This window comes from Mesocricetus auratus, unplaced genomic scaffold (genome assembly GCF_017639785.1).
Source record: "Mesocricetus auratus isolate SY011 unplaced genomic scaffold, BCM_Maur_2.0 Super-Scaffold_100038, whole genome shotgun sequence".
NCBI classification, from domain to species: Eukaryota; Metazoa; Chordata; class Mammalia; order Rodentia; family Cricetidae; genus Mesocricetus; species Mesocricetus auratus.
The window spans coordinates 3,697,925-3,715,662 of NW_024429216.1; the positions used below are offsets into that span (position 1 = coordinate 3,697,925).

Consider the following 17,738-nt stretch of genomic DNA (forward strand, 5'->3'; position numbering starts at 1 on the left):
CCTTGCAGTCCGAGCCCGCCAGGCGTGATTTCCCTCCAGTCTTTGAACTCCCAAGCGTTCACTTCGGAACCCTCTGATTCACTCTTCTCTGCGTTCCAGCTCCCAATCGCTGTCTCTCCCAGCATAACCACCCACAGTCGGGCCCCTCCACACCCACCCCGTCCAAACCGCCCCTCATCCTCTTTTCCCCCTGCCCTTTTCCTAACGTACCAAGCCCCCACCTCTCCTCTCCACACTTAGCTCCTCTCCATCCGTGTTCCACAACCCCTCGCTCTGCCAGAGACACTCCACTGTGGGGATCCCACTCTGGACCCGCCCCCACCTCTCCTTCCTTGTCCACCCCTTTTCCATTCCACCCTGACCCCGTGGCCTCTCTTAACTCCCTGTGCAGGTTCCTGCGGATGAATAATTAAGCCTCTGACAAGTAAATATGCTGTAGCTCCATCACACCCACGGAGAAACGACGAGAGAGACGTGCGCAGGGACCACGGACAGGTGGAAGGCGGTACAGCGGGGTAAGGAAGGACGTTCCTGTGTAGGCTGGAGAGGGGGTGGGGCACCAACAGACGAGGGTGCCGGTGCGGCGTTCCTTCCACCAGCAGGCTTGGGCACACTCCACACTGCGGCAGGCAGAAATGGCATTACTGTTTTTGGATTATTGGGCAAACGCCATCTCAGGACCTTTGGACATGCTGCACGCTCATTTTCGAGTGCTCTTCCTCCCAGGTTGAAGGTTGATTTAGTAGGGACCCACGGCTTGAAAGGAGAGAACCGACTCCAGAAAGTTGTCCTTTGACTTACACACACACACACACACACACACACACACACACGCACGCACGCACGCACGCGCGCGCACGCACGCACACACACACACACAGTAATAAAAATGGTTTCATTCTAGAAATCCACATACTTAGGGCCTCACTGGGGGATTCTAGGCAGGGGCTCTACCACTGAGCCACGCCCCCAACCCCTAGCCCCTCACTGGGGGGTTCTAGGCAGGGGCTCTACCACTGAGTCTGAAGTCCATTGTTCTTTTTAGCAATCTGGTCCACAGGGCATCTACCGTATGTGTGTATTCTACTTCACAATGATAAAAAGAAGTTGATAAAGCAATTATCGTTGAGGAGCTCTGAGCTGACTGGAGGTAAGAACCGGAAGTAGAGATCGAGGATCCTCAAAATAGAATTCGTAGGCATGTGGAGGGGGGGTTACTCTGAGGTGTTTCCAGAGTTTCTTTCTTTCTTTTTTAACCATTGACCTCCAAGGGGCAAAGCTCACTCTTCTCCCTAGTGTCCACTGACGGTTCCCAACAGCCATGGGGTATTCGATGATTATCATTGCCCTGATATTGAGGGGTTTGCTATAATTTATTATAGTAATTTAAGTTTTAAATTAGTCCAAACTTGTATATAGTGCATTGTAGTCAAAATCACTCCCTTTTAACTTTTCTTTTTCAAGACAAGGTTTTCCAGACATACCTGGCTGTCTGGGGCTTGCTCTGTAGACCAGGCTGGCCTCGAACTCTCAGAGATCCATGTGCCTCTGCCTGCCTAAGTGCTGGGATTAAAGGGGTGCGCCACCAACGCCAGGCTCCCTTTTAACTTTTCTTATCCATTCCTGCTCTTGCTGACTTCTAACCCTTCCCCAGTTAGCCCTCTTCCTACTTTCATGCCTTTTTTTTTTGAGGGGTGTGTGGGGCAGGTCGTGTGCATGTAACCACGGTTGCTGTGTGCTCATGTTTGTAATGTCCGTGTCATATCCAGAAGACAACATTTTAGGGCTCTCTTCCCTATCTTCTGGTCCTTACAGCCTATCCATCATCCCCTTATCCATGTCTCCTTGGTCTTGGAGGAGAGGTGACAGAAATGACTTGTTTAGGTTAAGCACTAAACAAACAAACAAAAAACCCTATTCTCAGCTATGGCCATGTGTAAGTCCCTGCAGCTGAGAGCTGCATTAGTCTGTGTATACAAGCAGACATGTTTAGGAGGCAGTTTGACTTCATGTTTATCTAGGAAGCCATCAGCAGGAGATTCCCCCTGGAGTCCATCCATGCCCCTCTGAGTTATAGATTTTTGGTCAGGTTTACAGTACCAGGCATGAAACCCCTTGTGTGGATTGGGCCTCAGATCCAATCAGAAGGCAGTTGGTTCTGCCTGGGACATTTGTGGCACTACTATACCACTGAGCACACCTTGCCTTGCAGGCTGGTATTGTAGCATGCAGAGCCTACAGCTGGGTGAAATCATTGATGCCTTTCCCCATTAGCAGCCTCTCCAGCACCTTCCAGAACTATGAACCTGAGGCAGCAGGAAGGAAACTTCCAGATTCCTTTTAGCCTGATTTCTCTGTGTCTTCTGTCTTCTCAGGGTCTTACTATCTAGTTCTCATGGGTGGCTAAGAGCAATGACAATTCTCTATCATTTTGGAAGCTTTTAGAGGCTCCAAGACCTCCAGGATACCTAGGGAAGTATCCTGTACCTGACATTGAGATTTTTCAATTTAAACTTCAACTCCTGATCCCTCTACCTTTGACCCTCAAGGTCTTGGAGTGGGTCACTATACCCCACTTCTCCATTTCACATGGCTCACTTTAGGAATCCTCAGTGTTTTAAAAGGATGTCAAGAAGTTTGCAGGGGCCAAATTCACAATGGAGCCCTAACTAAGCCTGGTGTGCCCTCTGGTGGCAGGAGGTGGGATGACTCTACTGATGCCTGTGTTCTATGTGGCTGTGAAGAAATATTTACATACATACATCACATATTTTTAATGGATTGATTTTAGATTTTAAGTTCTTTTCTCTTTGCAGGGAGAGGAACTAGAGAGATGGCTTAGTGGTTAAGAGCACTGACTACTCTTCCAGAGGACCCGGGTTCAATTCCCAGCAGCCATGTGCTCGTAACTGTCTATACTCCAGTTCTAGGGGCTCTGACACCCTCACTCGGAGCATATACAGTCAAAACAACCAATACACATAAAATAAAAATAAACAAATTAGCCGGGCGTTGGTGGCGCACGCCTTTAATCCCAGCACTCGGGAGGCAGAGGCAGGCGGATCTCTGTGAGTTCGAGACCAGCCTGGACTACCAAGTGAGTTCCAGGACAGCCTCCAAAGCCACAGAGAAACCCTGTCTCGAAAAACCAAAAAAAATTATAAAAACGATGTGTTTTGAGGGTGCTTGAGAGACATCTCAGCTGATAAAGGTGCTTAACACTAAGTGTGATGACCTGATTTTAATGCCTGGGACTCACAGGTTGAAAGAGAGAACAGAATCCTGCAATTCTTCTGACTTCTATATATGTTCTCTCTCTGTCTCTTGTTTGTCTGACTCTCTCTCTTTGTCTCTCTTATTTGCACATGAAAATAAATGTAACTAAAAATTTCCAGCCTTCCTTCCTTCCTTCCTTCCTTCCTTCCTTCCTTCCTTCCTTCCTTCCTTCCTTCCTTTTTCCAAGACAGGGTTTCTTTGTAGCTTTGGAGCCTGTCCTGGAACTCACTCTGTAGATCAGGCTGGCCTTGAACTCACAGAGATCCTCCTACCTCTGCTTCCACAGTACTGGGGTTAAAGACCTGTGCCACCACTGCCTGGCTCCAGTTTTTCTTTTTGTTTTTCAATACAGGGTTTCTCTGTGGAGCTTTGGAGCCTATCCCGGCATTCACTCTGTAGACCAGAGATTCTCTTGCCTCTGCCTCCCGAGTGCTGGGATGAAAGGCATGCACGACCAAAACCGGGCCTCTAGTTTTTCCTTTAAGCAAATATTTTTATTTTGTGTGCATGGGTGTTTGGCCTGCATGGGTGTCTGAGTACTACATTCATGTAGCACCTGTTGAAGTCAGGAACCGGTGACAGATCCCCAGAAACTGGAGTCACAAAAGATTGTGAGAAAGCGAACCTGGGTCCTCAGCAAGAGCAGTCCCTGCTCTTGATCAGCATCTTTCCAGTCCGCATGCGCGGGCGCGTGTGTGAGTTTATGTGTGAGTGTGAGAGAGTGTGTGGGAGTGAGTGTGAGTATATGAGAGGGTGTGTGTATGTGTGTGTGTGTGTGTGAGAGAGAGAGAGAGAGAGAGAGAGAGAGAGAGAGAGAGAGAGAGAGAGAGAGAGAGAGAGAGAGAGAGAGAGACTTCCTATGTATCTCACGATGGCCTATAACTCTTGATCCTCCTACCTCCACCTCCTGGGTGCTAGGACCATGGTCATGCACCATCACGCTTAGGTTCATATTACAATTTAGTAAATTCACTGACATATTATATGGTGAGGACTTTTTATGCCTTTCCTGTCATGCAGTTTAACCTGGTTTCTTTCTGAGGGAGCTATGATAGTCAGTCACTCTGCTCTCTGAATCCTCTGGAATACATGGTGACACAACACCCCAATATCTGGATATTTTCTTCTACTGTTTTTTTTTAAGATAGTCTCATTGTGGAGCTCAGGCGGGCTTGGAATTCACAGAGATCCACCTGCCCCTGCCTCCTGAGTGCTGGGATTAAAGGCAGGCACGATCATGCCTGGATGAAAAATTTCATATTGCATTTTATGTATTTATTAATTTCCTTTACACACATGTGCATGCATGTACACGTTCATGTGAGTGCACACACACACACACACACACAAGCATGCACATCACAACACTCACAGAGAGGTCAGAGGACAACTTGCAGGAGTTGGGTTTCTCTTTCCACCTTGTGGGTCCCAGGGATCCTACTCACCCCTTCAGACTTGGCATCAGGCACCCTCACTGACTGACCCTTCACCAGTCACCCAAATACTCCCATGTGTAATTCTTTTTTTTTTTTTTTGGTTTTTCGAGACAGGGTTTCTCTGTGGCTTTGGAGGCTGTCCTGGAACTCGCTCTGTAGACCAGGCTGGCCTCGAACTCACAGAGATCCGCCTGCCTCTGCCTCCCGAGTGCTGGGATTAAAGGCGTGCGCCACCAATGCCCGGCCTCCCATGTGTAATTCTTATGAAGAAAGACACTCTCTCAGGGTAACCAGAAACCAATGGTTCACATCACTGCCCTCCAATTGCTGGGTGCCCTTAAATTGGTTTTGTTAGTCTCCCTTTCCAGTGAACGCTTGTCTTAGTTGGGGTTATTATTGCTGTGATTAAACACCATGACCAAGATCTCTATGAGTTCAGTGCCAGCCTGGTCTACAGAGAAAGTTCCAGGACAAGCAGGGCTGTTACACAGAGAAACCCTCTCCTAAAAAACTGAAAACAAGCAAGCAAACCCAAAACACCACGACCAAAGCAAGTTGGGGCTTACACTTTTTTTTTAAACATTTCTTTTTATTTTAAAACAATCTTTTCTCATTTTACATACCAATCCCAGTTCCCACTCCCTTCCCTCCCCCTGTTCCCCCCACCTTCCCTCTCCCCACCCCATGCACTCCTCAGAGAGGGCAAGCCCCCCCCACATATCTAGGCTGAGCAAAGTATCGCTCCATAGAAAATGGGCTCCAAAAAGCCAGTTCAAGGGGGATGAATCCTGGTCCCATTGCTAGTGGCTGCACAGACTGCCCAAACCACACAACTGTCACCCACATTCAGAGGGTCTAGTTAGGTCCTATGCAGGTTCCCCAACTGTCAGTCCGGACTCAGTGAACTTCCACTAGCTCAGGCCAGCTGTTTCCGTGGGTAACCCCCCCAAATGGTCTTGACCCCCTTTTGGCTTACACTTCTAGATAACAGTCCATCACCGAGAGAAGTCAAAACAGGGACTGTTCCTGGAGGCAGGAACTGACGCAGAGATCATGGAGGGATACTGCTTACTGGCTTGCTCCCCATAGCTTGCTCAGCCTGCTTTCGTTCCTTTTTTTCCATTAATTTATTTTTTACATTCCAATTCCCCCTCCCTCCTCTCCTCCTGCACCCCCACTTCCCCCTCCACCCCACCTCTTATCTAGAAAGTCTACGAAGTCTGTACCATCATCATCTGGCCGATCAGCCTGCTTTCTTATAGAACCCAGCACCACCAGCCCAGGGATAGCACCGCTCGCAATGGGCTCTTCCAAGTCAATCACTAATTAAGAAAATGCCTTACCATGGGCCTAGGAGAGCTGGCCCTGCCCTTGCCTGAGGTGAGCAGTCCCAGTGGTCCAGACCAACCAGTTCAGATACCACTTAGACCTACATTCCGGGCCCATCTTAGCATCTACCCCATCTATGACCTGCTGGAGCTCGTGAAGGGACTGGTCCTGAGGAACAATAACCACAGGATCTCCACGACTTGGGCCAACAGCAGGATATCTGAGAAGAGTTTCCGTGGGGGGGGGGGGGGGTCAGTGATGATGGTTTGCCAGAAGCCTTGAACCAGACCAATGACTGACCAAATGAACATTTTGAGTGTGTGGCTGATTGGATGAAAGTGTATACTGAGGATCCCGATGTTACTGGGCTGAATTAAGAGGTGTAGGAAAGACAGATGAGGGAGGTTTTGTTTTTGTTTTTGTTTTTTCCAAGACAGGGTTTCTTTGTAACTTTGAAGCCTGGCCTGGAACTCTCTCTGTAGACCAGGGTGGGCCTGAACTCAGAAATACACCTGCTTCTGCCTCCCAAGTGCTGGGATTAAAGGCGTGTGCCACCACTGCCCTGCTATACAATATGTTTTGGTGTTATTGTCCCCTACTTCTTCCCCTAACCTCTCCCAGATGCACCTATACTTCCTTACCTCCCCCAAATTTGTGTCTAAAAAGAAAACAAAAAACCTCATTTAGTCTGCCTCGGGTTGCCATGCACCCTTGGGTGTGTGGCCTTCTGCTAGATCATGGTAGACCTACTAGGGGCCACGCCTTTAAGGAAATGGACTCTCCATTTCCTTGAAGCTCTCAGCTGTTCTGCTACGGATGGGGATTTGTGCCCACCCCCACCCCATGCTGCAGTTTTGTCTGACTGGAAGTTGTCCAGGTTTTGCGCCTGTCTTCACAATTGCTGTGAGTTCCTATGTGTCACTACCTCTAAACAAGCAAACAGAGCAACATGGCTTCAGTGTAGACATCCATCACCGCTGGCTCTTAGGATCTTTTGTCCCTTCTTTCACCATGTTCTCTCACCCTTGACAGAAGTGGGCATGTTATAGACGTGTCATTTCGGGAAGAGCAGTCTCTGTTCTCTGCCTGTTGCCAGATGAGGGACTCCACGTTGATTGCCATCTGTTGATGGGGACGTCTTCTATATATATGTTTCCCTTATTGGTTGATGAATAAAATACTGTGGTCAATGAGGCAGAAAGTATAGGCAGAGCTAGGAGACAAGGAGAATTCTGGGAAGAATCGGCAGACAGCAGACACCATGTGAGACCAGAAAGAGAGGACGTGTCTGGTGTTCTCCAGTAAGCCAAGACCATGTGGAAATACTTAGATTAATAGAAATGGGTTAATAATTAAGACAGAGCTAGCTAATAAGAAGACCTAGCTACTGGCCAACAGTTTTTATAATTACTATAGTGTCTGTGTGTTTATTTAGGGCTCAAGGGCGTGGGACCTGCCTGGGCAGAAACATTCATTCAACCATCTACCTCAAGAAGACCCGTCTTGGGTGAGGGGTGAGAGATACCGTGGTAGTTTGAAAGAAGAGGCCCCCAAAGGGCATGGCACTATTGGGAGGTGTAAGCACTGTCTTATTGGAGGACGTGTGTCACTGTGGAGGCGGGCTTTGAGGTCTCATACATGCTCAACCCACGCCCAGCATCTCAGACCACTTCCTGTTGCCTGCAGATCAAGATGTAAAACTCTCAGCTCCTTTCTCCAACACCGTGTCTGTCTCTACACTGCCATGTCCCACCGTGAAGATAACGGGCTGGACCTCTGAAACTGCAAGCCACCCCGTTAAATGTTTTCCCTATAACAGTTTCCACAGTTATGGTGTCTCTTCACAGCAGTAGAAACCCCAAGACAGAAGTACTGATTTATGGGTGTAGTGATAAATCATTAGGAGTATGTTTTTTTAAGCAAAGTAATAGGTTTTTACCTATAGCCCATGACCTGTCTAGCAATAGGTCCTTAGTGGTTCTTGGCATAGGATCTGTCTGTCTTGTGGAGTGGGCTCTAAGTCCAATAGAAAGTGGTTGGTTACTCTCATGTCACTTTGTATCAGTTGACGTATCTTGGCCGTTATTGTAGCTAGTGGGATTCACAGCTGTGTAAAATTAATGATTACTTGTCTCCTCTGGTAACCTGCATAACACCTTCTAGCACTATGATAGCTGGTCAGTAGTGGTGAAACTCCCAGGTGAGTACCAGCTTTATTCCTTCATGTTCTACCACCCAAGTAGGTGGTATCTTAAGCAGTAGGATTTTACCATGAAGGTCTGGAAGGTAAGCAAGAGCAATCCTGTGATGTTTGGGCGTCACAGGACCCTACTGATCAACTTCGGCAAAAGAGGTATGCTGGGTCCGGTGTTGTGTCGAAGGGCCGGTCCAGCCAGTCTCTTCCCGGGGCTGAGCCTGATGGTGAGTGTCAAACCCTCCCCACTCCTAGTTAGGAGAAATACACACTGAGTCGGGAGTCTGTGGAAGCAGGATCTCGCCTTATTCCAACAGGCAGGAACTTACAGAGGCTTGAGGTAGGGGATGGGACTCTCAGGATGGGCTAAGGTGACGTGAGGAGTAAGGGCCAATAGTATTCCACCAAGCTGACAGGTAGCCAGGCAGGGGACAGTCTTACAGGAGGCCTCGCTGAGTCACCCCCACGTGGAGGTTACAGGCCAGAGACAGGTCGCCAAACTCTAGTCAGGCTCAGGAGTTTACACTGGACCTCACATCCGAGCCTTCTTAGGCCCAACAGAGGCATCCTGTTCTTGGTTGTGGGCTTCTTATGCAACATCCTATGACATCTAGAAAGGGCAACCCCATTTAAACTATTTACATATGTATGTGTGTATGTATGTATGTATGTATGTATGTTTTTGGATGCTCCTGCAATAAGCAGGTTTCCACAATGACTTTTTTTTTTTGGTTTTTCGAGACAGGGTTTCTCTGTATTGTTTTTTTGGAGGCTGTCCTGGAACTCGCTTTGTAGACCAGGCTGGCCTCGAACTCACAGAGATCCCCCTGCCTCTCACAATGACATTTTCAAAGGACTTCAGTGTTAGTCGTCCCTGTCCCTCACCTATCCTGCCTCTCCCTTGGCCCATGTGGCCCTTCTTGCTCTCTCACTCGCCATCTCTTTACGCCATCTGCATTTGGCCTCCCCGCCCTTAAAACCCTGCCCGCCTCTCACTCGGTTCCTGACCTCTATGGGTGCTCCAGTTTCAACACACACATAGCTGAAGATTCAAAGCTAGCACCCACGTATGAGAGACAACACATGTCTTTACGGGTCTGGCCACTTCACTTGGAATCATTATTATTTTTGAAATAGGGCCTCAAGTAGCCCTGGCTGGCCTCCAACTCACTGTACGCATAAGGAGGATGTTGAATCCCCGATCCTTCTGCCCTCGCCTCCCAAAGTGCGGAGATTACAGGCATGTACCACGGTGCCCAGTTTTTTTTTTGTTTTTTTTTTTTGGTTTTTCGAGACAGGGTTTCTCTGTGGCTTTGGAGCCTGTCCTGGAACTTGCTCTGTAGACCAGGCTGGCCTCGAACTCACAGAGATCCGCCTGCCTCTGCCTCCGGAGTGCTGGGATTAAAGGCGTGCGCCACCAACGCCCGGCTCCGGTGCCCAGTTTTTAACCCTCACTGTTGCAATCCAGGGCCTCCTACGTGCTGGGTGAGTGCTCTATCAACCGAGCCACACCCCCAGTCCTGATTCTGCTCATTCTCGAAGTTGATGCCTATGTGTTTTGCTTGCCTGTGTGTCTGTGATCCACATATGTGCCCTGCTGGAAAAGGCAGAAGAGGACATCAGATCCCCTGGGAATGGAGCTTTGCATGTTTATGGGCTACCATGTAGATACTGGGAGCTGGACCAGGGCTACTCTTTACCGTTGAGCTGTCTCTCCAACACCTAATTCTATTTCACATAAGTAAGTACTGGGTACATTGTTTATTATTAAATCTCAACCTGGATGCTGTCGGATGCACCATTTCAAGGTGCTTAAATCCACAGTCCCATCAGACTGATCTTCTATTTGCATCATGTCAGCCATAGCCCAGAGTGTCCACTAGATGGCGAGCTCACTCTGGCCACTGAGCCATGTGTGAGGTAGACGCAGTCCCTTACAAAGTGAGGACTGTTTGGAGTTTTGGCACTCCTAGTTTCATTATGAGAGTGGGTGGACAGCATGACCAGTGTGAAGCCAGCCTTGTCTCTGTTGTCCCTGGTCCATCTCTAGGGATCGGGAAGTGTTCACTGGTTCCTCCTGATCTCACTGCTTTAAACACCAAGAAACGATGAAAAACAGGGTGAGTGACTCCCTGTCCACAATCATTGAATGACTGAGATACTAGTGACTAGCTGGTGGGTGTGTATACAGCACGGATAGGCTGGGCAAGGGATGGATCATGCTTTGGGTTGGTTAACAGGAGGCTGTAAGTAAGGAAACATGTGGGCGTTGCTGTTTCTTCGGCTAGTCTGTGCTTGGTCACACACTGAAACATTGTCGCCTTGAACCCCCATTAAGACCTCATTAATCCCGATGTTCCTCCTTCACCCATTGTTCAGTGCCCAATTCCTTTTTCAATATAATGCTTTTATTGGTTCTTTGGGGATTTCACATCACACACCCGGATCACACTCGCTTCCCAGTCCTTCCGTGTCTGCTTCCCCCCTAACAAAATAAAAAGAGTCCAATTCGTGTTATTTGCAAAGTCACTGGACGGTGGTCAAACTCTCAGTGGCCTGCCCCTTAAACAGAGTGGAGTCTTTCCCTGCTGCTCCCCTGCCAGAAGCCATTAGGTATGGAGAGCTACGCTTCAGGATCCTTATCACTTTTTGTTTGTTTTTTTTTTTCGAGACAGGGTTTCTCTGTGTAGCTTTGGAGCCTGTCCTGGAACTCACTGTAAACTAGGTTGACCTCAAACTCATAGAGTTGGGGGGGTGGGCTGGGATTAAAGGTGTGTGCCACCACCACCACCCAGCTTCTTTCTTACACTTTTAAGAGTTCTCTTTGAAGCTGGATGGTGGTGGCACATGCCTTTAATCCCAGCACTCAGGAGGCAGAGGCAGGTGGATCTCTGTGAGTTCGAGACCAAGCCTGGTCTACCTAGGGAGTTCCAGGACAGGCTCCAAAACAATACAAAGACATCCTATCTCGAAAAACCTGCTTAGGTTGTTACTTTTTCTTTGGGTGACGGTGGGGGTGACGGTGGGGGTGGGGGTGGGAGTGGGGGTAGGGGTGGGGGTGGGGGTTGCCACCAAAGACTTTTATGTCCCTCTTTCTCAGTTGTGTGTCTGCAGTCATCGGCACCACTGCAAAAACGGCTTCCTTGTTCTTTACGATCAATGGGAGCTTGGATCATGGGCTCCCACGATTTCTGGTGACAGCACAGATTATGCACATGGTCCCCAGGGAAAATAGAGCCACAGACCCAGACAAGGCCATTGTAGGCAGCCCGGACCACAGACGTCAACGTGGCCTCAGGTGGCAATGCAGGTCACTCATCAGTATGGGTCCCCCAGTAGCAGCATGGCTAGTGGACATCCTTATGACTTCAGGCTGCTGCATAGACAGATGTACAGCCTTTGGTGGTTAACATGGGTCAGGGACGTCAACACAGACCACAGCTGCAGCAGGACTTTGGACCCAGACATGGCCCTCAGCAGCAGCACGGACTCAAATACCACCTTAGCCTCAGGTGGCAGCACAGTACACTCATATCAATATAGCCCCTGGCAGCAGCACGGCCCGTGGGTATCAACATGGCTCCAGGCTTAGGCATAGATCAATCACAGCTGGATGATGTTAGGTGCTAACACAGACCATGCACATTAACCCGGCCCCCCCCTGGCTGCATCAGGATCGCCGACCACACGTGGCCCTCATCGGCATTATGGACCACAGTGATCCTTTGAGAAGGTCTAATCCAGAAAAGCTAACCATTTCTTATCTTGGACCTCCATCATTGCCCAGATTCAGGGCAGTCCCATGGCTCAGAACTGTGCTTGGGGGCCGAGTCTGCATCTTCGTAAGCTCCAGACTTCTGCACACTACCCTGTTAACCCCACTAGGCATAGACATGTCCCACCATCGACCTCAGTACTCTCTCACACTTGTCACTTCTGCTGTCACATCTCCAGTTCTTTCTGTCCATTGCACACACACACCGCTTGCCCCTTCCACCTTTCCCTACTCTCCATCATCTCTTTTTTCATTGTAGTGGCAGGGTGGGTCAACCTGACTGGCTGGCTTTCAGGCCATCCGAGAGGACCCACATGAGGCAGGTGGGTCCAATTCTTGATTCTTTAGGGATGAAACCCAAGTCTTATTTGGTTCAGGGGGAAATAAATACTCTGCCAATAAATGTGCTCATCCTCAGGCTGGAGAGATGGCTCAGTGGCTAAGACAGTGGTTCTCAATCTTCCTAATCCTGTGACCCTTTAATACAGTTCCTCATGTTTATAGTGATCCCCCAACTATAACATTATTTTATTGCTATGAGTTATAATGTAAATATCTGATATGTGGATGGTCTTAGGTGACCTCTGTGAAATGGTTGCTTGACTCCCTTCCCCCAAAAGGGGTAGTGACCCACAGGCTGAGAAACTCTGGGATAAGAGCATGAATTGCTTTCACAGAGGAACTGAGTTTGATTCCCAGCATCTACATTGAGAGCTGAAAGCCATTTGCAACTCCAGTTCCAGGGCATCCAAGGCCCTCTTCTGGGCTCTGCAGTCACCTTCCCCCACAAGTGCACACAACTCTCCCATATGCATATAATTAAAAATCAAATATTAAAGTCAAACAAAACAAAAATCAGTGCCAGGCACACACCTTTAATCCCAGCGCTTGGGAGGCAGAGACAGGTGGATCTCTCTGAGTCAAAGCCAGCCTGGTCTACAGAAAGAGTTCCAGGTTGGGCTCCAAAGCTACAGAGAAACCCTGTCTTGAAAAACCATAAAAAACCCAAAACAAAAACCAAACGAGAAAAAGCAGAGAGGTAGAGTTTTGAAAGTGAGTCTGTCCCATTCTGACTACAGGGGGAAATCAGAGTCCTTATCAATATCTCAGAGGCAGGACCAGGAAGTGGGAATGTATCGTGGAAGATCAGTATTCCCCCACAGGTGAGCCTTTCTTTCTCATGGATGAAGCAGGTGGATCAAATGTTTGGGCTGGACTTCGTTCTCTTTCTCCTGGATGCGGGTTGACCAGATGTCCCAGCTGGGCATTTTTTTTCAGGTTTCCTGAGGATACACAGTCTAGAGGTACTGAGAAAGTTATATATGATTGGAGAAGATTGCCTCCCGAGCAGGCTTAGCCTGGATTTCTTTTTCCTTGTGGTTTTTTCAATTATCCCAGTGGCAACATCTGCAGTTCTTCCTTCAACAGACAGAAGGTGTGATATTAGAACCACCTTTTTATTACGTTAGGCAGCTATTGAGTTTACAGCCAGAATCAGTAGGAGCTCTTTTCTATGTATCACTCTCAACTTGGGAAGAGAAATACTAACATGCAAACTCTTGACCAGTTAGCAGGTGGGTGATGGTAGACTTGAGTACTGGAAAGAATGGAGGTATTATGAATGGCAGGACACTGGGGCTGATCTGGGTGTTGAGGGTTAAGGTTTTGTTGCAGTCTAGAAGATTTAATGCCCCTCACTTTCTTTGCCACAACAGAGAGAGTGATACGGAAAAGGTAGGGAGTCGCAGCAACGCTAGGCTGGGGCAGTTGGTGAATGGTGAGGTAAGGTTACAGGAGAAGGTGTTAGTAGCAGTTGTGAGCTAGTCCCAGGAGGAACACACAGCCAAAAATTCCCAAAGATGTCAGGTTGGGTGACATTAAGGAGCTGGTAGGCCAAGGTCAGAGTCTGAAGCAGGAGACAAAGTGACAGGTCTGTGTTATTTAGGAGAGGGGACATTAAAGTGGTTATAATTTTGGAGGAATGTTAACAACCTCCTCTATTCCCAGGGATTGAGTAATCAGGATATATTTTCTCTGGATTTTAATTGTGCTCCCTGGGTACCCAGGGTTGAAGAAACACTAGAGCTTACTGACAATGTCCATTTCCCACCTAGGATCTTGTGGTCTTGTGGGTCCAGGATACAGAGGTAAAGGGCTCCATATTGTTGCTAGAAGAGGGATTGAAGTGAGGATCCATATGTGGATGATGGTGTTGGTAGGACCAGTATGGGCAGCCTTCATATCTGTCTGGCCAATCTTTACAATAGCCTTTTGTCTGGTCATAGAGGAAGCAGACAAAAAGGTCAAGAATTGCAGTGGGGAGGGGTAGACATAGGTGTGGCAGGAATTCTAGTTGGCTCCTGACAACCTGCTATGGAACAATTTTCCAACTGCATTTGGAAGGACTGTTTGTCACAAGTGGGGGTTTCTTGAACCTCAAATCTCCATATGTAAGAATGACCCTGGACAGAAACAGACAAGAGGGAAAGGAGGAAAAGTCTATGTCCAATCCAGGGGAGCTGAGTATGGCTGCCAGGGTGAAGCCTCATTCTTTTGGAACTGGGGACAAAATGGCTGATCTTGGAGTCCTCTGAAACTTAGGAGAGTGGGTCCTCATGGGGATGATACGAAGAAGGAAGTTATCTTGAGGTTGGATAGGTGAACCCAGTGAAGGAGGCCCTTCTTAAGTTTAGCAGGTTTGGGGGGAAGAGGTGAGGAACGTTGGTCAGGAGGGGAGAGCAGGACTTATTCCCTGATATTGATTGGAGAAAGACAGAGGCTGGCATATGGCCGGGGTAGGCAGTGGTCAATAAAGTTTCATTGGATGGAGCAGAGAGGACAGAATAAGGGAGTGGGTGACTGATCAGGGAGAGTAAAGGATTTGGGTGAAAGATCAGAGGTCAGAACTGGTCATCCATACATGAGCTCAAATGGTGGGATGGAAAGAGATCACTTGGGGAAGAAGTTCCAACGTTGGGTCTTTGTGCTAGGTCCTGGGTGCCTGCCATTATCTATTTGAGTCTTGAGATGAAGAATTTGTTCGTTAGGCTCTGAACAGCTTCTGAGTATGATATCTGGTAAACCAGAAGATGGACTTAATGGGATCTCCTTGCTGTCTCCAGGATCATCAGAATTTGTAGCCACTCTGGGCAGATAGATGTCAGAGACATCTTCTCAGCGGATAAGAATACCAAGCTGTTCCCTGTTGCTCTCCAGCTGTGCGTTTTGGGTGATTTTCATCCTAAGCCAATTAGTAAAATGTATATGTTATTGGGCTTAGACATGATGCTCAGCAATATTCAGGGTACCAGATGGCTCTTAAAGGATGACCTGACCTAAGTCCAGTGCTGGGGATATAGCTCAGCTGGTAGTTAGATGTCTGGAGACTGCTTGTCTAGCATGAATGAAGCCTGGGGTTCAGTCTCCAGCATTGCATAGACTGGGTGTAGAGTGGTACACATCTGTAAGCCCAGCACTCAGGAGGCAGAGGTATCAAGCTAGGTCCCACCAGTAAGTCAATTAGAACAGCCACATTAATAATAAAATGCAGAAAAAATGAAATTTCTTCAGTGTGGCCACATTGGAAAATGGGACAAAGATCAGAGGTTAATAGGTCTCTATTGATCCGACTCCCCCATAGTCCATCTTTTGGATCCTGAAGTGAGGGTAAAATAGAGAGCTAGATAGAGGTCCAGGGACATGTACATCTACATAGTTCTCATCAAGGTGTGATCCCTACCCACCACTGACTAATGGTCTTGCCTCCAGTGTATCCAACAAAATGGGCTGCTCTGTGTGGAATCTCTTCTGTTCTGGCTGGTCCCAGGTTCCAGCCTTTCCCTTCTCCCACTGTGAGATTCCTGGGAGATTGGCAGTTTCTTGGCATCTGACGTTTCTAAAGTCTGATAGATTGATAGACAGATTAATGGACAGAAGTGTCTAGGCTGGAGAGAGGGCTCTGAGGTTAGTGCTGCTCTTCCAGAGGACCAGGGTTCAGTTCCCAGCACCTAGGTGAGGTGGCTCACAACTGTCTACAGCCTACAGCTCCAGGTCCAGGGTTTGAGCACCCTCTTCTGGTTCTGCAGACACCTGCATTTATGTGCACATAGTCACACACAGGCACATGATGTGCAATACACATAAATAAAAATAAACATTGAATATTTATGTATGTATACATACCATATGCATGTCTTGTGTCTGCAAAGTTCAGGGGGGGTGCTCAGATTGCTGGTTACTGGAGTTACAGATGGTTACAAAGCTACTATATGAGTGCTGGGTATTGAACCCTGGACCTCTACAAGAGCAGCTAGTTCTCTTAACCACTGAGCCATCTCTAGCCTCACAATGGAATGCATTTGCTTATTTAATTTTTTGAGACAGGGTCTAACTTTGTAGTCTTGACTGCCCTGGGACTTACAGAGATCCACCTTCCTCTGCCTGCCGAGTGCTGGGATTTAAAGATAATGCCAAGCCTCACAATGGAATATTGTAAGTCAACACAAGGACTGAAAAAAGTATGGATTCATATCTACAATGACATTTTACTCATTCAGTAAAATGGAAGGAACTGTCAATTGCTGTGTTAGGTGGAATGTGCCAGACCCAGGAAGACAAACAATGCAAATTTTCTCGTGTGTGTGTGTGTGTGTGTGTGTGTGTGTGTGTGTGTGTAGAGAGAGAGAGAGAGAGAGAGAGAGAGAGAGAGAGAGAGAGAGAGAGAGAGAGAGAGAGAGAGAGAGAGAGATGAAACTGGAAAGAGACCTGGAGAAGGGAAGAAGAGATCTTAGGTGGTGGAGGAGAGGAGAAGAAGAAACATTGTACAGCAGCACCTGTGAGCTATTGGGTGAAGAGGACCAGCAACAGGGCCTGTGTATGTGGCTCAGTCAACAGAGTGCCTGCCTAGCATGCGTGGAGCCCTGGGTTCAACCCCTATATCACCACGTAAACTGGATGTGGGGCCCCCCCACTTCTCATGCGATCACTCAGGAGGTGGAGGCAGGAGGATTGGGAGTCCAAGATCATCCCCAGCTTCAGACAGAGTGTGAGGCCAACCTGAGGCCTGCGAGGCCCTGCCCCTCCCTGGGAGCCTATGGGTAGTTAATGGTGGCTGGGGCAATGAGATTGTCTTCAGTGGTGAATCCACTGGCAAGGTGCCCGCCCATGTTTCTGTAAATGTCTCTTACCTAGACTCTCCTGGGAGCAACCCCAATCAAACACATTGGGTGGCCAGCAATCAAAATCAATGATCAAAGCAGAAGAAGGGCTAGGTGAATGAAAATTTAATGAAACCAATTATGTATAGCATATGATAAAACCACTGAAGCAAAAAAAAAATACAACGAGACCCGTCACTTAGTAGGCTAATTTGAAACCTAAGAAAATCTTTAATTTTGATCAGGGTAGGTGATTACTCTAAGCTGTGTCTAGAATGAGTCAAATAAGCTGTGCTTGTTTCCCAGTTTGCAGGAATTACAGGTTATTTTGGATTTTTCATAAATTACCACCCCAAGGAAATCACCTTGAGCCCCGTGGCTCCTTCCACTATGTTCGTGCCCAGGACTCACAAGGAAGGTTCCGGTGGACAGATCAGTGACACTAGCATACCACCTCCTCCTGTGAATGCTGTGTGCGGCTCTCACCCAACTTCCTTAGCGGCGGTTGGCCACAAATACGTACTTTCATCACCTTGTTCAAACACCTCTGCTGCCGCATCTTGTTCCTGAGC

General features: G+C 48.1%; 1 long non-coding RNA gene across 1 annotated transcript; it reads left to right on the forward strand.

Annotated features, from left to right (window-relative positions):
* The first annotated feature begins 14 nt into the window (after positions 1–14).
* LOC106022559 lies at positions 15–7,234 on the forward strand. Its single transcript, XR_001197512.3, has 3 exons — positions 15–515; positions 1,046–1,150; positions 5,919–7,234. It is a non-coding gene; the product is annotated as an uncharacterized LOC106022559 (long non-coding RNA).
* Positions 7,235–17,738: the final 10,504 nt, after the last annotated feature.